Below are 21081 nucleotides of genomic sequence, written 5' to 3'. Positions count from 1 at the left end.
TATTTATATGTAATATATATAAAAATATATATTTGCATATGGATAGAAAAGTCTAGGAGAATAGAAGGATATAAAAAGAAAACTTAAAGGCCCTCTTCTCATTATTAACAGTTTCTTATGTATCCTTCCAGAAAATACAAATTATATATATATGTGAGCAGAAAATACAAGTTATATTTATGTGAGCAGATACACATATATATTCCTTTAGAATTTACATAAAAATATGCATGTTTAGTGCATATTTTTTCATTACTCAATAAGTCTTAGAGGCCTTTTGCTATCAACATACAGAGATTTACTTTATTTAAAAAATTGATTGGGTGTGGTGACTCACGCCTGTAATCTCAGCACTTTGGGAGGCCAAAGCATGTGGATCACTTGAGGCCAGGAGTTTGAGACCAGCGTGGCCAACGTGGTGAAATCCCATCTCCTGAAAATACAAAGATAAGCTGGGTGTGGTTCTGGATGCCTGTAATCCCAGCTACTCGGGTGGCTGAGGCCCAAGAATTCCTTGAACCTCGGAAGCAGAGGTTGCAGTGAGCCGAGATCACACCACCACACTCCAGCCTGGGCAACAGTGCAAGACTGTCTCAAAAAAAAAAAAAAAAAGTAAAAAAAATTTTTTTGGCAGCTGTATGGCTGTACTTGGCCTTTTACTTTCCAGCAAGAAGTGTAAGGTAGAGGATTTAGTTACGGACTCAAACCACTGAGGCACAAGTGAGGTTTAGAGAGGTAAGTGATAGAGCCAGGGCTCAACTTTCGTGTTCTGAAACCAGCTTTGTTTCCCAACAACCCCTTGGTACCAGTTCTTTGTTATGGAAGTGAATTTACAGATTAGATTGTCCCAAAGAAACCTAGTAAGTGGAGAAGCTACAGTTCATCTCTCGTTTCATCTGGCCCTAGCCTCATGCCCTTGCCACAAGGTCATACTACCTGAATGTCAAAGAATAGAGCAGCTCCACTGTTTCAAGGGCTCTGTGAGGATTTGGGAATAGAGGAATTCCCCATTTCTATTGCCGCACCTCTGAGATGGTGCCTGTGTCTGTCATTGTTTCTTGAATCAGTCTAGACCTCACTTCTAAAGAACCCTAAAAACTCTGTCCATGAGTCTTGGGGGAAGGAGGAAGTCAACGTAGAAATACTTCCATATTGTATTTCTGTCTATTTCCCCTTTGTGATTATTTTGACTGCAAGTTCCACAAGATAATAATTTCATCTAGTTATTGAAAAGTGCTCCTGCGAGATGGTTGCTGGGAAAAACCAGTGTTAGGACCACAAGGTAATATGAGATCCCTAGCAACTGGCTTGTGCCATGGAAAAACATGTCATCTGTTGGGCAGCTACTCCCTGAGCAGTGAGTGGGTGCCAGGCCCTAGCTGCCAGAGAGGAGGCCAGCTCCAGCGGGTGTGGGGGCCATGAGGAGTCGACTGTGGTAGTGGTGGTGGTGGCTGCAGAATTCAAGTGCAGCTGGTCCTCCCAGAGCATCACGTGTGGTCAGTTTCCCTAGACAGCTCTGTACAATGCGCTTGACAATGACTTGACTCTTTTGCTAAGCATTCTCTTTCCACCCACTGCTACGCATGTATTAGACAATTGGACATTTTCCCTTGGCCTGGAATGCCCCTCCCTGAATCTTTGCCAGCCTACTCCTGTTTGTTCGTTCTTTATTTATTTATTTTGAGACAAGATCTCATTCCTGTCACCCAAGCTCGAGTGCAGTGGTCTCGACTTCCCAGGCTCAGGTGATCCTCCCACCTCAGCCTCCCGAGTAGCTGGGAGTACAGATGTGTGCCATCATGCCCGGCTAATTTTTTGTATTTTTAGTAGAGAAAGAGTTTTACCATGTTGCCCAGGCTGGTCTTAGACTCCTAGGCTCAAGTGACCTGCCTACCTTGCCCTCCCAAACTGTTCATTCTTTATGTTGCAGATAGACACGGTCACCTTCATGAAGCCTTCTTTGATTTCTGCCTTGAGCTAGCACTTGAAGCTCCCCTGTGAGCTCCTACAACACTTTAGCTTTAGTTCTTGGTACTTGCTCATGCAGCAAATAGATGTTATGTGCCATGCCCCGTTCTAAGCATCACACTGCAGTGCAGCATCTTGTTTGTGTCCCAGGCAGATTGTGAGCTCCATGAAGAGGGAGACTCTCTATGTTCTTTGCATTGAACACAGGGCCTGCACCTGGGGGATCCTCAAGGAGCACTTTGACTTTTGTGGGAGACATGGTTGTTCCTTCTTTTTTTTTTTTTTTTTTTTTTTTTCCTTGAGACAGAATCTCACTCTGTCACCCAGGCTGGAGTGCAGTGGCATGATCTCGGCTCACTGCAAGCTCCACCTCCCGGGTTCATGCCATTCTCTTGCCTCAGCCTCCCAAGTAGCTGGGACTACAGGTGCTCGCCACCACGCCTGGCTAATTTTTTGTGTTATTAGTAGAGACGGAGTTTCACCGTGTTAGCCAGGATGGTTTCGATCTCCTGACCTCGTGATCTGCCCGCCTTGGCCTCCCAAAGCGGTGGGATTACAGGTGTGAGCCAACACGCCTGGCTTTTTTTTTTGAGACAGAGTCTCTCTCTGTTGCGAGGCTGGAGTGCAATGGCGCGATCTCGGCTCACTGCAACCTCCGCTTCCCGGGTTCAAGCGATTCGCCTGCCTCAGCCTCCCAAGTAGCTGGGACTACAGGTACGTGCCACCACGCCCAGCTAATTTTTGTATTTTTAGTAGAGATGGGGTTTCACCGTGTTAGCCAGGGTGGTCTCGATCTCTTGAGCCCGTGATCCGTCCACCTCGGCCTCCCAAAGTGCTGGGATTACCAGTGTGAGCCACCGTGCCCGGTCACAGTTGCTACTTCTTCAGATATTTCCTTTTAGCAAACGCAAGTATCTACAGTTCATCAGTGACAACTAGGTGCTATGTTATGGAGGGAACAAGGAGTGAGACTACTAATTCCTGTAGAAGAAGTAGGGATGGAGATAAGAACAAAACAAAAGAAAAACAAAAACTACAAGGGGAAGGCTTCACTTCTCTGTTCTGCATCTGACCTTGCAGTGAGATGAGGTTAACTGCCCTTAGTTGGCTCTGCAAAGTTCAGGGGCCTCTTTAGGTGCCTAGCAACAACTTGACTACCCAGAATGGTGATTTTGAAGCTGGGTGTGGTCTCCTGGGCAGGAAGCCACCAACACCGCCAGAGCAGCCTGGGCCTCCCCTTCACTTCCTCTGAGCCAAAACTCCGCCTCCAATTGGGGCCAATACTTATTGTTTTTAGCCCTGTCTTAGAAACACAAATGGAACGTTTCTAGCAACAATAACTTCTACCACTTAGATGTGTGATGTCAGACAAGTCATGCCACCTTTCTGAGCTTCAGCTCCTATACTTGTCTTAGTCCTGGCTTATTCTCAGGCAGGGTTACCCTAGCATAGCACCCCAGGTCCACAAATACTCAGTAAATGCTACTGTATCTGAATCTGAATCTGCTTAATTAGGGGAAGATTCAGTGAGTGACCTTTTCTCAGCTGTCCCTTGGATCTTGTTCTTTTGACCCTCTCTCTGCAGGCAGCTCCATCTTATGTCAAATTTCTATACATCAAATCCTGTTCTTGGCCAGGCATGGTGACTCACGCCTGTAATCCCAACAATTTGGGAGGCTGAGACAAGAGGATCACTTGAGCCCAGGAGTTCGAGGATAGCTTGGGCAACATAGTGAGATTCCATTTCTACAAAAAAATAATAAAATTAGCCAGGTATGGTGGTGCACACCTGTAGTCCCAGCTACTCAGCAGGGTGAGGTGGGAGGATTCCTTCAGCCCAGGAGGTCAAGGCTTCAGTGAGCTGAGATCATGCCACTGCATTCCAGCCTCAGTGACAGAGTGAGATCCTGAGTCAAAAGAAAATAAATATATAAATAAAGGCCGGGCTCAGTGGCTCACGCTTCTAATCCCAGCACTTTGGGAGGCCGAGGGGGGTGGATCACCTGAGGTAAGGAGTTCGAGACCAGCCTGGCCAACATGATGAACCCCTGCCTTTATTAAAAATAAAAAAAATTAGCCGGACATGGTGGCGCGTGCCTGTAATCCCAGCTTCCCTTGAACCTGGGAAGCAGAGATTGCAGTGAGCCCAGATCGCTCACTTGGGAGGCTGAGACAGGAGAACTGCTTGAAGCTGGGAGGCAGAGGTTGCAGTGAGTCGAGATTGTGCCACTGCACTCCAGCATGGGTGACAGAATGAGACTCTGTCTCCAAAAAAATAAAAAATAGGCCGGGTGCAGTGGCTCACGCCTGTAATCCCAGCACTTTGGGAGGCTGAGATGGGCGGATCACAAGGTCAGGAGTTCAAGACCAGCCTGGCCAACATGATGAAGCCCCATCTCTACTAAAAATACAAAAAATAGCTGGGCATGGTGGCGCGTGCCTGTAATCCCAGCTACTTGGGAGGCTAAGGCAGGAGAATTGCTTGACCAGGACTCAGGAAGTGGAGGTTGCAGCGAACTGAGATCACGCCAGTGCTCTCCAGCCTGGGCTATAGAGCGAGACTCCATATCAAAAAAAAAAAAAAAAAAAACCAGAATATATAATAAATTTCGCATATCTATATAACATGCATCCTATAAAGTGTACAAATCTTAATTGTATGGCTTAATGAATTTGTACAAAGTGGGCATACCCTTATTACCACCTTCCAGATCAAAATACAGAATATTACACGCACCTCAGAAGCCTTCCTCAGGCCCTCTCCCAATTATTAACCTCCGAAATATTATTGCCCTAGTGTTGTCTGTTTCTGAACCAAAGGGAGTCATTAGTGTCTGTCTTCTTATGTTGAATACTTTGTCTGTGAGATCATCCATCCCCTGAGCATCCTGCTTTTCCATGCCTGTGTACCTGAACACGCCTGTTCTTTCTGCCAGGACACAGCATGTTCTATCCTGGCCCAGCCAGTCTGGGCAGCTCCTCCAGACGCAGATCAGACCTTGCTCCTTTGGGAAAACTTCCGTGATCAGCTCTGAGTTTGAATCCCAGCGCTTCCATCTACCAGCTGCATGAATTTGTGCAAACATTACTAACCTCTCCATGCCTGACTTTTACTGATAATTTATATATTTCAGAGCTGTTGTGAATTTCAAGTGAGATAATAACATACTAAATACTTAGAGCAGTGCCTGGAGTGTAGGAAGTGCTTAACAAATGTTAGCTGGAACTATTGTGAATACTCTGCTTTTCCAATTCCTCTACACCTTATACATACCCTGTCTTAGTGCTTGTTTTAATTACTATTATTATTATTATTTTGAGATGGAGTCTCACTCTGTCACCCAGGCTGTAGTGCAGTGGCGCAATCTTGGCCCACTGCAACCTCCGCCTCCCAGGTTCAAGTGTTTCTCCTGCCTCAGCCTCCTGAGTAGCTGGGACTACAGGCGCGTGCCACCACACCTGGCTAAATTTTTTTGTATTTTTAGGAGGGACGGTGTTTCACTATGTTGGCTAGGGTGGTCTCGAACGCCTTACCTCAGGTGATCTGCCTGCCTCAGCCTCCCAAAGTGCTGAGATCACAGGTGTGAGCCAGCGCACCCACCCAGCCTTGTTTTAATTATTGTTTGTCCCACTGGGAGTCCTTAATTCCTTGAGTAGGGATTGGTCTTATGGTCTTATTGTATTTCTTTTTTTTTTTTTTTTTTTGAGACGGAGTCTCGGTCTGTCGCCCAAGCTGGAGTGCAGTGGTGTGATCTCGGCTCACTGCAAGCTCCGCCTTCTGGGTTCACGCCATTCTCCTGCCTCAGCCTCCCGAGTAGCTGGGACTACGGGTGCACGCTGCCACACCTGGCTAATTTTTTGTATTTTTAGTAGAGACGGGGTTTCACTGTGTTAGCCAGGATGGTCTCAATCTCCTGACCTTGTGATTCGCCAGCCTCGGCCTCACAAAGTGCTAGAATTACAGGAGTGAGCCACCGAGCCCGGCCTATTGTATTTCTTTAACAGATTTCTATTGAGTATGCACTATATTCTAGCACTGAGGGTACAGTGATGAAGCAAGCCCTTGGATTTACTGGGTTTTACTTGGCTTTAATGGGAGGAGACAGTAAGAAAAATAAAGAATTGAGACCATTTCAGATAGAGATAAGCACTTTGAGGGAAGCAAAGCTGTGTGTGATAGCAGGTAGGGGGTGCTAGTTAAGCTGAGAAGGAGGAGGTCTTCTTGAAGAGGTGGTATTGGAGCAAATTCTTGTGGGGTGGAAAGGAGCAGGTGTGTACAGATAACCAGGGGGAACAGCAAGAGCAAAGCGTCTGAGCTAGGCGGAATAAATTCAGTGTATCTGAGGAACAGCAACCAGGGCGGCATAGCTGGAGCCCAGTGAGTGAGTACGTAGTACTGATGAGATTGGAGAGAGGGACAAGGGCCTACAGGATGGGGACAGAATTGCTCAGTTATTTCTAGACTTTACTCTTTCCCCTATCCTTTCTCATCCACCCTTGTTCAGTGACCCAGATTATCTTCGCCAGAGATGTGTAAGCAAGATGAAGGAGGCAAGCCTGGGCCAGTTAGAGAAAAGGCAAGAAGGAAACAGGTTTGGTGAGTTCCTCCCCTTTCTCTGCCTCCAGGAAGGGTCCAGGTCCCTAGACAAGCATAATGATATGGGCATAAGTGGAGGAGGGAGGCTGAACAGCTGGAGGGGCTGCAGAGGGAGCAGATCCCTTAGTGGAGGCAGCCCCAGCAGCTGTAACCCCTTGTGGTGCAGCAGGTAAACCAGGAACATGGCTGGAGTCCTGGCAGTAGGGTTGGGGGGCTCCTGGAGAGGTCTGGGCCATGACCAGCCAGGGGAATCAGGAAAGAGGAGTGGGCTGCAGTCTCAGTGATATGAATTATACAACACATCAACCTTTTGGCAACAGCAGAGATACTTTAATATAATTATTTTTAGCTTTAATTAATTTTTATTTATTTTTTTGAGATGGTGGTCTCACTCTGTTGCCCAGGCTTGAGTGCAGTGGTGTGATCTTGGCTCACTGCAGCCTTGACCTGCTGGCTCAAATGATCCTCCCAGCTCAGCCTCCTGGTTAATTAGCACTACAGACGCACACCACCATTCCCGGCTAATTTTTGTATTTTTTTGTAGAGATGAGGGTCTTGCTATGTTGTCTAGGCTTTAACTTTTTTTTTTTTTTTTTTTTGAGACAGAGTCTCACTCTGTTGCCCAGGCTGGAGTGCAGTGGCATGATCTCCTCTCACTGCAACCTCCATCTCCTGGGTTCAGGTGATTCTCCTGCCTCAGCCTCCCAAGTAGCTGGGATTACAGGCACCCACCACCACACCTGCTAGTTTTTGTATTTTTAGTAGAAATGGGATTTCACCATGTTGGCCAGGCTGGTCTTGAACTCCTGACCTCAAGTGATCTGCCCGTCTCAGCCTCCCAAAGTGCTAGGATTACAGCCTTGAGCCACTGTGTCTGGCCCTAACTTTTATTATTTATTTATTTATTTATTTATTTTGAGACAGAGTCTTGCTCTGTCATCCAGGCTGGAGTGCAATGGCACCATCTTGGCTCACTGCGACCTCCGCCTTCTGGGTTCAAGCCATTCTCCTGCCTCAGCCTTTCAAGTAGCTGGGACTACAGGCATGCATCAGCATGCCTGGCTAATTTTTGTATTTTTAGTAGAGACGGGCCCTGTTGGCCAGGCTGGTCTTGAACTCCTGACCTCACGTGATCTACCTGCCTCAGCCGCCCAGAGTGCTAGGATTACAGGCATGAACCACTGCACCTGGCCTTTTATTTTTTAATGAACTATTACACATAAGAAAAGCAAATAAAACATGTACTATAGAATAAATAATGATAACGCAAACATCCATGTAATCATCACCCAGGTCATGAAATAGAACACTGCCAACACTGCCCCCCCAGTACCCCCATCCCTTCCAGATTCTAACCCCCTTTAGAGGCGGCCACTAGCTGAATTTGTATGGTAATCATTTCCTTGGTTTTCTTCGTAGTTTTCACCTATGAATCACACAGGTGATTGTGTGATTAATTTAATCACACAAATTAAAATTCTAATTAAATTAGAATTTTCTCACACAAATCCCAAGCCTGAAGACCTTGGAGGAGAGCCTCTTTAATGTAGATCTTCTTCTTTAGTAAATCTTGGCAGGCCCTTGGGGAGATGGTGGTGGATTTGCAGTCTTGCATTTGGCAAAGAATGCAGTATGAGGCTTCTCTCATTCAGCCAAAGTGTTCTAGGGATCTGAAGAGGACTGTGAGGGGCACAGCAATGCATCCAAAACCAAGCTTGCCCCTAGGAGCTTGCAGTAGGGTGGAAAAAGTGTGGGTAAACATGACAGCCCAGACAGAGGGCCTGGAGAGGGACTCTGATAAGTGCTCTGGGGGTTTAGAAGAGCCAGCAATCCCTTTTGGCAGTGGGAAGCAGAGCTGGCTTTGTGTAAGAGGTGCTGTTGTATTCATTCATGCATCATTTATCAAACATTTTTGAGGGATGGCAGTGTGCCAGGAAATTAGGTAAAATAATACAAAAAAATGAATAAGATCTCTGCCTGCTTATGGCCTAATAGTTTAGCATAAATAGATACAAATAATTCCAATATGAGATGCTTTAAATACAAAGTGATATAAGACTGATTGGTTGCCTGGGGTTGTTGGGAGATTTCAAAACTGAGACCTAGGCTAGTCCTTGAAGGAGAGAAGAGTGGAGTTTGGCAGACAGAGAAGGGAGCCACTGAATCCACAGAGGCACAGAGGTGGGAAAGGACACAAGGTGGATGTTGGCAAAATGTACAGTTCATGGTGGGAAGGAGAGTGGACTTGACAGGTAGGATGGATAAGCAGGAAAGCTGTTTTAGGGAAGAGGATCAGCATGAGCAGTGGCAGAGAGGTGAGAAGTCATGGTTCCTGCCTGTATGATACTAAGTAGTATACAGTCTAGCTGTAGCATAGGTGTGTAGTGGAAGGTGTGATGATTAATTTTATATGTCAACTTGACTGGGCCATGGGGTGCCCAGATATTTGGTCAAACATTATTTTCAGTGTGTCTGCAAACTTGTTTCTGGATGAGATTAAGATCTGAATCAGGAGACTGAGCAAAACAAATTGCCCTCTCATCCAATCAGTTGAAGGCCAACATAAAACAAAAAGGCTGACCCTCCCTTGACTGAGGGAGAATTTTTCTTGCCTTCAGACCTCATAGAGAAACACTGGCTCTTCCTCAGTCTTGAGCCTGCTGGCCTTTGGACTGGAACTGAAACATCAGTTCTCTTGGTTCTCAGGCCTTCAGGCTTGGACTGGAGCTACACCATTGGCTCTCCTGGGTCTCTAGCTCAGTGACTCACCCTGTGTATCTTGGGACTTGTCCTCCATAGTCGTGTGAGTGAGCCAATTATAATAAATCTCTTATAATAAATCTTTCTCTCTCTATATGTATATTTTATATAGAGAGATTATTATATATAATTTATATATTATATATGATTAATATATAATTTATATATTATATATGATTAATATATAATATATATATTATATATGATTAATATATAATTTATATATTATATATGATTAATATATAATTTATATATTATATATGATTAATATATATATTATATATAGACCATTCTATATGTATATATAACCACTCTCTATATAGAGAATGGTTTTATTTTTATTATTATTTCGAGATGGAGTCTCCCTCTGTCGCCCAGGCTGGAGTGCAGTGGTTCAATCTTGGCTCACTGCAACCTCCACCTCCTGGGTTCAAATGATTCTCCTGCCTCAGCCTCCCAAGTAGCTGAGATTACAAGCACGCATCACTACACACAGCTAATTTTGTATTTTTAGTAGATAGGAGGTTTCACCATGTTGGCCAGGCTGGTCTCGAACTCCTGACCTCAAGTGTTCCACCTGCCTTGGCCTCCCAAAGTGCTGGGATTACAGGTGTGAGGCACCGCACATGGTCAGAATGGTTTTATATGTAATACATAAATAATATACATTACCGTTCCATTGGTTCTGTTTCTCTGGAGAACTATGACTAATACAAAAAGAAAGGGAAATCACTTTGGAAAGGCAAAGATCATAGAAGACATGGAATGTCTGGGTAAAGGTCTTAAATTTTTTTTTTTTTTTTTTCTGAGACGGAGTCTCTCTTTGTTGCCCAGGCACTGCAACCTCCGCCTCCTAGATTGAAGTGATTCTCCTGCCTCAGCCTCCTGAGTAGCTGGGATTACAGTCATGCACCAACACGCCCAGCTAATTTTCGTATTTTTAGTAGAGATAGGATTTCACCATGTTGGTGAAGCTGGTTTCAAACTCCTGACCTCGTGATCTGCCCACCTCGGCCTCCCAAAGTGCTGGGATTACAGGTCTGAGTCACTGTACCCAACCAAAGATCTTGAATTTTATTCTGAAGACAAAGGAGAAAACACTGAAGGTTTCTGAGTAAGGGAGTGACCTAATCAGAGCAATGATCTAGGAAGATAAATGCTGTGCTTTGTCAAATGAGTTAAAGCAGAGATTCTTTTTTTTTTTTTTTTCTGAGACGGAGTCTTGCTCTGTGGCCAGGCTGGAGTGCAGTGGTGCGATCTCTGCTCACTGAAACCTCTGCCTTCCGGGTTCAAGCGATTCCCCTGCCTCAGCCTCCCGAGTAGCTAGGACTACAGGCACGCGCCACTATACTCAGCTAATTTTTTGTATTTTAGTAGAGACAGGGTTTCACCATGTTAGCCACAATGGTCTTGATCTCCTGACCTCGTGATCCTCCCGACTTGGCCTCCCAAAGTGCTGGGAGTACAGGCATGAGCCACCGCACCCAGCCGAGATTCTTTTTATTTATTTTTTTGAGACAGGGTCTTGCTTTGTCACCCAGGCTGGAGTGCAGTGTAGTGTAGTGGCATGATCATGGCTCACTGCAGCCTCAATGTTGCAGGCTCAAGCGACCCTCACATCTCAGCCTCCCCAAGTAGCTGGGACTACAGGTGCTTGCCACCACACGGTTAATTTTTATATTTCTTGTAGAGACGAGGTCTCAGTATGTTGCCCAGGCGGGTCTCAAACTCCCGGGTTCAAGTGATCCTCCCGCTTCAGCCTCCCAAAGTGTTGGGATTATAGGCGTGAGCCACCATGCCTGGCTAAAGCAGAGAGCTTGAAGGGAGCCTCTAGAAATTAGATATGAATTTTGTGGGTATAGGATCTGTGATGCAGAAAAGGTTGAGAACTCCTGGATTTACAAGGCTGTAGGGGCCAAGAGCAGACATAGGTGCTTAGACCCTGGAGTCGGTGGGAGCTGGAAGATGATTTTGATGGTGCTGAGTAGCTGGAAATTTGAAAATGGGGGTAGGATGCCGGGCACGGTGGCTCACACCTGTAATCCCAGCACTTTGGGAAGCTGAGCCGGGTGGATCATCTGTAGTCAGGAGTTTGAGACCAGCCTGGCCAACATGGTGAAACCCCATCTCTACTAAAAAATACAAAAATTAGCTGGGCATGGTAGCAGTTGCCTGCAATCCCAGCTACTCGGAAGGCTGAGGCAGGAGAATCACTTGAACCTGGGAGGCGGAGGTTGCAGTGAGCTGAGATGGCGCCGTTGCACTCCAGCCTGGGTGACAGAGAGAGACTCTGTCTCAAAAAAAAAAAAAAAAAAAAAAAAAAAAAAAAAAATTGGGAGTGGGAATAGGGGTTGGAAGAGGTATAGATTTGGGAGTTATTACCTAGAGGGTTAGGGACAAGTACCTCATGGGCAGACAAGCAGGGCAGGGGTGGCAGTGATTCATCGAGTTTGGCAGTCATAAGCAACAGAAAGCTATTCAACCTGGTTCAGGCAGTAGAGGGAATTTATTGCTAATGTGACTGAAGATTGAAGCACGACTGGATCTGATGGCTCATGCAATGCCACTGGGACTTGGTTTCATGTCTCCATCTCTCAGTTCTGTTTCCCCCTCTGTCTTGGTCTCATTCTCAGGCAGCATCTCTGCTTGCAGTGGGAAGCTGGCTGCCAGCAGTGCCACGATTACATCCTACCCTCAGCAAATAGAGATTCACTGAACTGAATAGTTCTGACCAAAGTTCCAGGATTAAATCTCATTGGGTCACATGCCTGTTGCTGAAATGGTGTGGCAACAGGGCTCTCTATAATGCTGTGAATGGCCAAGCCTGGGTCACGTGTCCATTCCCGCAACTAGAGATAGTGTCATCTCTAGAGCCACATGGATTGAGAGTGGGGACAGGGGCTGCTCTAGGAGAAATAGAAGTGCTGTTACCAGAAGGAAGAATGGACACAGGAATGGTAGCCACCGGGAAGGGAGCTGGAGCCCCACAGGCCGTCCCTCCTGTTAACATGAGGCAGCTATAGCAGTGGGGCAGTTGCGGGGAGGCACTAGGAGGCTGGGGGCTGGGCCGGCAGTGAGGGACATGGTAGATTGGGTCGAGTAATAGTAACACCATTGCCACTGCTGTTTGGGGCTTTGAAAAGGTCTAGGAGGGTTCTTCGGACAAAAAACCTGACAACATAAAAGACAGTGCTAAGTAAGTCCTTGTCCTCAGAATAAAGGCAGGAAAAGCTGAACAGTTGGGTGACACCCCATCAAGATAGTGCTGCTACTGGAAAGGGCAGACGTTGTCTGGGGACATTCATGGGATTGTGAGACAGGATGAAGGAAAGGGCACTGCCAGCTGGACTTGTGAAGGGAAGAAATGACCATTTTCCCCTCAAGTTTAAAAAATGAAGCTTATGCGTTTTTACAATAGTAATAAATTCACAATAGCCCAAAACAACCCAAATTCCAACAGTAGGAGTCTGGGTAAATATTGTAATGCCTGGAGAGTAAAATGCAGCTTTTACAAATGATGCTTTATTTGACATGGAAAGATGTTCACAATGTAGTTTTTTTGTTTTGTTTTGTTTTTATATTTTTTGTAGAGATGGGTGGGGGCAGGTCTTGCTACGTTGCCCAGACTGGTCTTGAACTCCTGGGCTCAAGTGATCCACCCGCCCCAGCCTCCCAAAGTGTTGGGATGATAGGTGTGAGCTGCATTAGAAGTAGGACTACAGCTGAAGCTTATCTTCTTGTTTTTTTTTTTTTTTTAGATGGGGTTTTGTTCTTGTTGCCCAGGCTAGAGTACAATGGCACAATCTTGGCTCACTGCAACCTCTGCCTCCCAGGTTCCAGCGATTCTCCTGTCTCAGCCTCCCGAGTAGCTGCAAATACAGGTGCATGCCACAGCCAGCTAATTTTTGTATTTTTAGTAGAGACAGGGTTTCACCATGTTGGTCAGGCTGGTCTTGAACTCCTGACCTCAACTGATCCGCCCACCTCGGCCTCCCAGAGTGCTGGAATTACAGGCGTGAGCCACCACGCCTGGCTTTTTTTTTTGTTTTGAGACAGAGTTTCACTTTTTTGTCGCCCAGGCTGGAGTGCAATGGCATGATCTCGGGGTCACTGCAACCTCTGCCTCCTGGATTCAAATGATTCTCCTGCCTCAGCCTCCCAAGTAGCTGGGATTACAGGCACCTGCCACCACACCCAGCAAATTTTTGTGTGTTTATTTTTTAGTAGAGATGGGGTTTTACCATGTTGGTCAGGCTGGTCTTTAACTCCTGACCTCAGGTGATCCACCAGCCTCAGCCTCCCAAAGTGCTGGGATTACAGGTGTGAGCCACTGTGCCTGGCCTGAAGCTTATCTTCTAATTTCTCTATAATAAGCCTGCTTGATAGTGTGGTAGTGTCATAGTCTACTAGAGCCAGCCTCTTGAGTGGAAGTCTCAGCTCTGCCACTGCTTGGCATGGCGGCTATGGGCAAGTCTCTTAACACTTCTGAGCTTCAGTTCATGTAACCATAAAGTGGGGGTAACAGTTCTTAACTCATAGGGTGGCTGTGACTATTAAATTAGCTACTACTACCTGCAAAGCTATTAGCCATACCTGCAGTAAATGCTAAAAAATGTAGTTCTTATTTTTGGGTAATTAAAAAATCCAAAAGAGGGCTGGGTGCGGTGGCTTACACCTGTAATCACAGCCCTTTGGGAGGCCGAGGCGGGTGGATCACAAAGTCACGAGTTCAAGACCAGCTTGGCCAATATGGTGAAATCCCGTCTCTACTAAAAATACAAAAATTAGCCGGGCATGGTGGTGGGCACCTGTAGTCCCAGCCACTTGGGAGGCTGAGGCAGGAGAATCGCTTGAATCCGGGAGGCGGAGGTTGCAGTGAGCCGAGATCGAACCACTGCATTCCAGCCTGGGTGACAGAGCAAGACTCCGTCTCAAAAAAAAAAAATACAAAAGAAAATATGTCTATAAGTCAATATACTGGAATTAAGTGTCTTGGTTGGCCAGATAGCTGTGGCAGTAGACAATAAATGAGCTGTTATTAAGATAAGCAATTTTTTTTTCTTTTTGAGACGGAGTCTCGCTCTGTTGCCCAGGCTGGAGTGCAGTAGCGCGATCTCGGCTCACTGCAAGCTCCGCCTCCCGGGTTCACGCCATTCTCCTGCCTCAGCCTCTCGAGTAGCTGTGACTACAGGTGCTCGCCACCACACCCGGCTAATTTTTTTGTATTTTTAGTAGAGATGGGGTTTCACTGTGTTAGCCAGGATGGTCTCAATCTCCTGACCTCGTAATCTGCCTGCCTTGGCCTCCCAAAGTGCTGGGATTACAGGCGTGAGCCACCATGCCCGGCCTAGGATAAGCAATTTAAGTGATTTTTCTCTAACATGGGGAAACATCTAAGAATAAGAGAGGGAAGTTCTCTATTTTCCTGAAGCTTTCATACTAGCAGAGAAGACAAATAATAGATACTGTGAAGATAGGATGATAGAAGAATGCAGTGATATAAATTTGGGGGAAGAGGAGGGAGGCAGAGCAAAGAAAGTTCAAGGCCTTGGCCAGACGTAATGGCTCACACCTTGTAATCCCAGCAGTTTGGGAGGCTGAGGCAGGCTGATAGCTTGTGTCCAGGAGTTCGAGACCAGCCTGGGCAATCCAGCAAAACCCTGTGTCTAGAAAAAAATACAAAAATTAGCCAGGCATGGTGGCATGCGCCTGTGGTCCCAGCTACTTCGGAGGCTGAGGTGGGAGAATCGCCGAGACGTCGAGATTGCAGTGAGCTCAGATCGTGCCACTGCACTCCAGCCTGGGTGACAGAGCAAGAACGTCTCAAAGAAAAAACAACCACCACCACAACAACACACACACACAAAAAAAACCACAAAAAAACAAGGCCTGTGGTTGGGGGAAGGTTGTAACTCTAAAAAAGACCCATGTGGCTATAGCGAGGGACACTAGCTGTAGGTAGAGATAAGAAGAGTGATACTCAGTTCTCACATCACGGCGGACTGAATACAGGCCCGGGGGAGTGAGAGACCATCCACCCCTGTGATCTGGGGCAAGTCACCAGCCCTTTCAGAGAAGCTTCCGTCTTCTCTGCAAAATGGGACGATAATACCTTGCTTCACAAGGTTGCAAGGATCAAAAGAACTGGTAGTGGGCCGGGCGCGGTGGTTCACGCCCGTAATCCCAGCACTTTGGGAGGTCGAGGCAGGTGGATCACTTACTTGAGGTCAGGGGTTCGAGACCAGCCTGGGCAAAATGGCGAAAACTCCGTGTCTGCTAAAAATACAAACATTAGCCTGGCGTGGTGGCAGTGATCCCAGCTACTAGGGAGGCAGAAGCAGGAGGATCGCTTGAACCCAAGGGGTGGAGGTTGCAGTGAGCTGAGATCGCGCGCTGCACTCCAGTCTGGGCAACAGAGCAAGACTCTGTCTCAGAAAAACAAACAAAAAAGAACTGGTAGAGGAAGCGCTTTGCATACTACCGTTCACAGTATTATTACAAATACAACCATTGGGAAAAGATGCGGAGCATAGCCCCGAACTCACGAGCTGCGCCGGCCCACGCCTGCGCGACAGGCGGGCGGAGCCAGGGCAGTCCAGGCACCGCCTTGACCCGCCCCAGCCTCTTCCCCTTCCCTGTTCCTCCCACTTCCGCGGGCACCCAACTGTGCGTCTCCTGCGCGCTGACGTCAGGTGCGTGCCCCTGTCCGGCAGCCGAGGAGACCCCGCGCAGTGCTGCCAACGCCCCGGTGGAGAAGCTGAGGTGAGTGCGGGGCCCGAGGTTCCCCGCGGGAGCGGCCACCCCACCGTCCCGTTCCCGCCGTCTCCGTCCTCTCCCAATCCTCGGGGACACCCTGTCAGCGGGATCGAGGGGGGCCCGGGAGCACGGGTTGTGGGGGAGTGACCGGCTCGCGCTGCGTCCTCCGGGCGGGCGTGGGTCCGCGTTCTGTGGGGGAGCCGGGGCGGGGGTCGCGGCCGGGGAGGCAGGGGGCGCCCGTCTGCGGAGGGGCGCGCGGCCGGGGCTTGGGGCGCGAGCGGGACCGGGCTGTCACCGGCAGCGGCGGAAGGAAGGGGGTCACACCCATTCTGGGCGCCTAGGCTCCCCTCCCCCCAGCCCGGCCCCGTGGGCTCCTAAGGGCGGCCGGGGCCCGGGTGCCGGGGACCTCAGAGCGACTCGCGGGCGCCTGGGCCTGGCCGAGCGCCGGTCGTCGGGGCTCGCAGGCTGCGTTCCGTGCCCTGCGCTCCGGCCTGGACTTCCTGCTTCGCCGGGCGCCGCAGCGGACATTTTGCGGCGGGGGGTGGGGGGGCGGGGGAGGGGAGTGGCGTTGCGGCCGCGGCGGGGCGGTGGCAGGAGGGCGGCTCGCGGGCTGCCCGCGGCGGTGCCTGTGCGCGCTCCTCTCCGCGCCGGCCGCGTCCTCTGGGCGGGGTGGCCCCGAGCCCCGGGCCCCGGGCTCCAGGCTGCTCTTCCTGCTGGAGGTCGAGTTCCTGGCATTTCCATCCGCTCCTCCAGCCCGCTCTCTGCCGATTCAGCTGAAGCTTCCCTTTCGGGGAGTTACCTAACCACCTCTCGAAGCCGTCGTTCTGCTGCTTGGTTAATTCCTCTTATCGGGGGGAAATTTTCTTTGTTCGTTTGTTTTTCCTCCCCTTTAAGTCCAAGATAAATGCAGTGTGGAAGATTACGTCATCGCGGTATAAGGAGTGAGACTTAACTCCTACAAGTCAGGGACTTAAATTCAAACAGCATTTTGCAGCCTTAGTCGGTCACCCAGTGGCTTATCCTGCCTGCTTCCCAACACGTCGTATTCACAGATGATGTTTTGAAAGCTTGTTACTTGTGTTCATGACCGCCTTCAGTGCACCTAAAAGCCAGGAAGGTTTAAAATCCCAGGATTAGTTTGTGTCAGGGAATAAAGTGTAAGACAACACCGTCCACGGCCCCTTGCGTGCATTAACTTTAAATAGAGGACCCTTTGACTATACTAGAATGAAGTGGTTTTATTTGTGGGAACACTTTTCGGTCCAAAATGACTTTCCCAGACTGTTTCTTCTCCTTTATGACTTACTGCATGCTGGGAATCTCCCTAGGTTGATTCAAGTGCCCTTTTTGTGGTGAAGTTGTGTTGAAAAGAGGATCAGTTTATGCCTGATCTATGCTAGACATTTTAGTTTTGTAATTAAAAACGAGACTTGGATCTTTGAGCAAAAAACTTAATATTTTCATAATTTTGAGATCACAATTTTTATTTTTTTTGAGACTGGATCTCAAAGATGTTACTAAATATAATGGATATTGCACTCCCAGGCTGCAGTGCAGTGGCGCGATCTTGGCCCTCCGCCTCCCAGGTCAAGTGATCCTCCCACCTCAGCCTCCCGAGTAGCTGGTACTGCAGGCATGTACCACCATGCCCCGCTAATTTTTGTATTTTTTGTACAGACAGGGTTTAGCCGTGTTTCCCAGGCTGGTCTCGGACTCCCGGGGTCAAGCAGAGATCACAATTTTTGTTCCCTAGGGTGTTTACATTCTAAATTTTTATATCGTTCCGCGACTGCAATAGTATCACAGAAAAATGTTGACACTGTAAAGCAAATGAGATCCAATTGTGTAATGCATTGTTGTAAAGATAATTCATGTCGAAACAAGTGCTTTCCCACTGTTTCTCATTTCTATAGAGAATAGATTGGTAAACACTCAAAAGGAGTGTGTAGGTTCAAGGCAGCTTTCTGGGGTGTGTAGGCATTACAGACCATTGGATAGGTGTGGAACTTGAATCTTCTGAAATACATTTGTTAGCCTTGATGTAATATTTTAGGCATATAAAATTGGAACACCTCTGCCTTATTTTCTTGAGCTTTCTATATTTAATAATTTTAAGTAATATCAATTTGTATCTTTCCTTTTAGAAAATAACGGTAGTTTGAATTTATAGTTTTTTTTGAGGAGGAGTCTCGCTCTGTCGCCCAGTCTGGAGTGCAGTGGCGCGATCTCGGCTCACTGCAAGCTTCACCTCCCAGGTTCATGCCATTCTCCTGCCTCAGTCTCCTGAGTAGCTGGGACTACAGGCGCCCGCCACCACGCCCGGCTAATTTTTTGTATTTTTAGTAGAGACGGGGTTTCACCGTGTTAGCCAGGATGGTCTCAATCTTCTGACCTCGTGATCCACATGCCTCGGCCTCCCAAAGTGCTGGGATTACAGGCCTGAGCCACCGCGACTGGCCTGAATTTATAGTTTTTATACTGAGATGGAGATAAGAGATTGGTAATCAACTAAGTATTAAATGAGCTCGTTTTCAGTAATTTCTTAAAGACCAGAAAGGTATCACATTCTCTGTTTATACTCTTAAGATGTTTTCATGTTACAACCAATACCTGTTCTTATTAAACTTAATTTTTTGGGAATCTAAGGCAGATGTTACAGCCTAGAGTAGTATAGGGACTTAAATAAAAAATTGGTGTTTTTTTTTGGAGACAGGGTCTTACTGTGTCGCCCAGGCTAGAGTGCAGTGATGTGATTGGTGTGATCACAGCTCACTGCAGCCTCAGCTTCCCAGGCTCAACTGATCCTTCCACCTCAGCCTCTGCAGTAGCTGGGACTACGGTGCATGCAACCAGACCCGGCTAATTTTGGTATCTTTCGTAGAGATCGGGTTTCATCATATTGTCCAGGCTGATCTGGAATGCCTGAACTCAAGCTATCTGCTCCTGTTGGCCTCTGAAAGTGCTGGGATATAGGCATGAGCTGCTGTGCCGCTGACAGGCTTTCTTGGAAGTAAAAGACAAGTTGTGCTTTTATTTATAGATGTATTTTAAATGCACTTCTCTATTGTTTTAGAGTTTTTTTTTTTTTTTTTTTTTTTGAGAGGATGAGAAACAATGAGCACCTTAGGTTACAGGGCTTCCTTTGAAGGGGAGAGAGGGTTAAATATTGTGTTAACATATCTTCCATGAAAATATCTCTCTGTATTAAAAGGCTTCATTCGGGAATTTTATGGTAATGCCTTATTCAGTGTTCTCTTCCACATACATTTCCTCATTAGATTGTAAGTTCTGTGAGGGCAGGGCTTTGGCCTGGCATGGTCAACCCATTGCTAATGTCTAGAATACTGCCATACATGCAGTAGTTTTTAAGAAATATTTTTCAAGTGAATGAATTTGATGATGTCTGAGGGTTGGTTAACGTTTTCCCTAATATTCCATGGGTCTTTGTGCTGTGTTTCCTGAGACAACTTTTGTGCTTGGTCAGCCATATCTTTATTTGGGCTTATTGAAGTAGTGATTACTAATCTACTCTTGCTTGACTTTTTCCATCTGTTTAGTTCAGTATCTTCTGCAGCTGCACTGTCTGGACAATTTACCATCACTTAGAAAATCTGTGATGACTACTAGTTCTCTTACTCTCCTAAAAATTATTCACTTAATGTTTGTTTCCTTATCTTCCTTTATTTCTTTGTTTGCAAATAGCTTTTGCCACTTGTTCACTACTGTATCAGATTCCTGGTCATGTTATGCTTTGTGTCTTACTAGTTTCTACTTTTAGTTTCTCATACCTTCAGTCCAAAATATTTTTACTAAAGCAATTTTCATTACTTGCCATTTCAGCTACCTCTGCTGCTGCAGCTATTTTAAGTCCTGAATGTCAAAACTCTTCTGGGACATTGATCTCAAACTGATTATTCCGTGAAGTGAAACCAGGCTTTCTGCCACCAGTATGGCATCCCTCCTTGCAATTTTAGAAAAATATTTTTTAAATCAAAGATTTGGCATTAGCCATTATACTAAAGTCCAGAACAATTTCTAATAGAGCAGAAAACTATATTGTTAAGTCACGGTATTCACTAAGCATTGGTGCTCTATCACCTTAAGAGAAATTCTGATTTAGGCTCTGTTACTTACCGTTGTTCTGTAACGCTTTACACTTTAACCTTGCGTCCTTTTCTGTAAAATTAAGCCATTGCCATTTGCCATTTCAATTCTGCTGTGTGTTCTTGATTGGTATATTGCTACTATAGTGATTAAAAGCATAGGCTCTGGAACCAGAATGCCTGGGTTCAGATCCGGGTTCTGCCACTTATCAGCTATGTGCAGTCTAAGTAACGTCTTTGTGACTCAGGTTTACTTCCTCTAAAATAGGGGTAGCAATAGTGCTTACCTCACAGTGTTGCAGTGTTAGGAAGATTGAATTAATATATGTGAAGTGTTTAGGACTATTCACTGGCACATAGTGAGTGCTGTATAGATTTTTGCTCTTGGCACAACTCTGAGGACCCTTCCCCGCCATCTTTGAGAAGCTGTGTTTCTCTCAAACATAAACATTTTAATAACCATCCTTCTCCTGGACTAATCTGATGAATCCAGAAACATTTCTTTTTTCCTTTTTGAGACGGAGTTTTGCTCTTGTTGCCCAGGCTGGAGTGCAATGGCGCGATCTCGGCTCACTGCAACCTCCGCCTCCTGGGTTCAAGCGATTTTCCTGCCTCAGCCTCTTGAGTAGCTGGGATTGCAGGCATGTGTCAGCACACCCGGCTAATTTTGTATTTTTAGTAGAGATGGGGTTTCTCCATGTTGGTCAGGCTGGTCTCGAACTCCTGACTTCAGGTGATCCGCCTGCCTCGGCCTCCCAAAGTGCTGGGATTACAGGCGTAAGCCACCACGTCTGGCCCAAAAACATTTCTAAATGAAGTGGGGATTGCTTTACTTTTTTTTTTCTTTTCTTTTCTTTTTTTCTTTCTTTTTTTTTTTGAGACGGAGTCTCACCCTGT

At 46.8% G+C, this 21081-nt stretch overlaps 1 protein-coding gene across 4 annotated transcripts in view; it reads left to right on the top strand.

Moving 5' to 3' along the window:
• Positions 1-15966: 15966 nt before the first annotated feature.
• Positions 15967-21081, top strand: part of CDC42 (cell division cycle 42) — a 39977-nt gene continuing 34862 nt past the window's right edge. For 2 of the 4 annotated variants that reach the window (XM_054501918.2, XM_054501943.2), the window contains exon 1: positions 15967-16087. The gene's annotated coding sequence lies outside the window, so the exon portion shown is untranslated. The remainder of the gene's footprint in view (positions 16088-21081) is intronic. The other 2 variants (XM_054501928.2, XM_054501936.2) reach the window with 2 other exon arrangements.

This window comes from Pongo pygmaeus, chromosome 1, assembly GCF_028885625.2.
Source record: "Pongo pygmaeus isolate AG05252 chromosome 1, NHGRI_mPonPyg2-v2.0_pri, whole genome shotgun sequence".
NCBI lineage: Eukaryota > Metazoa > Chordata > Mammalia > Primates > Hominidae > Pongo > Pongo pygmaeus.
The sequence above is the reverse complement of the archived record's forward strand: the minus strand, read 5'-3'. Positions and strand labels throughout refer to the sequence as shown.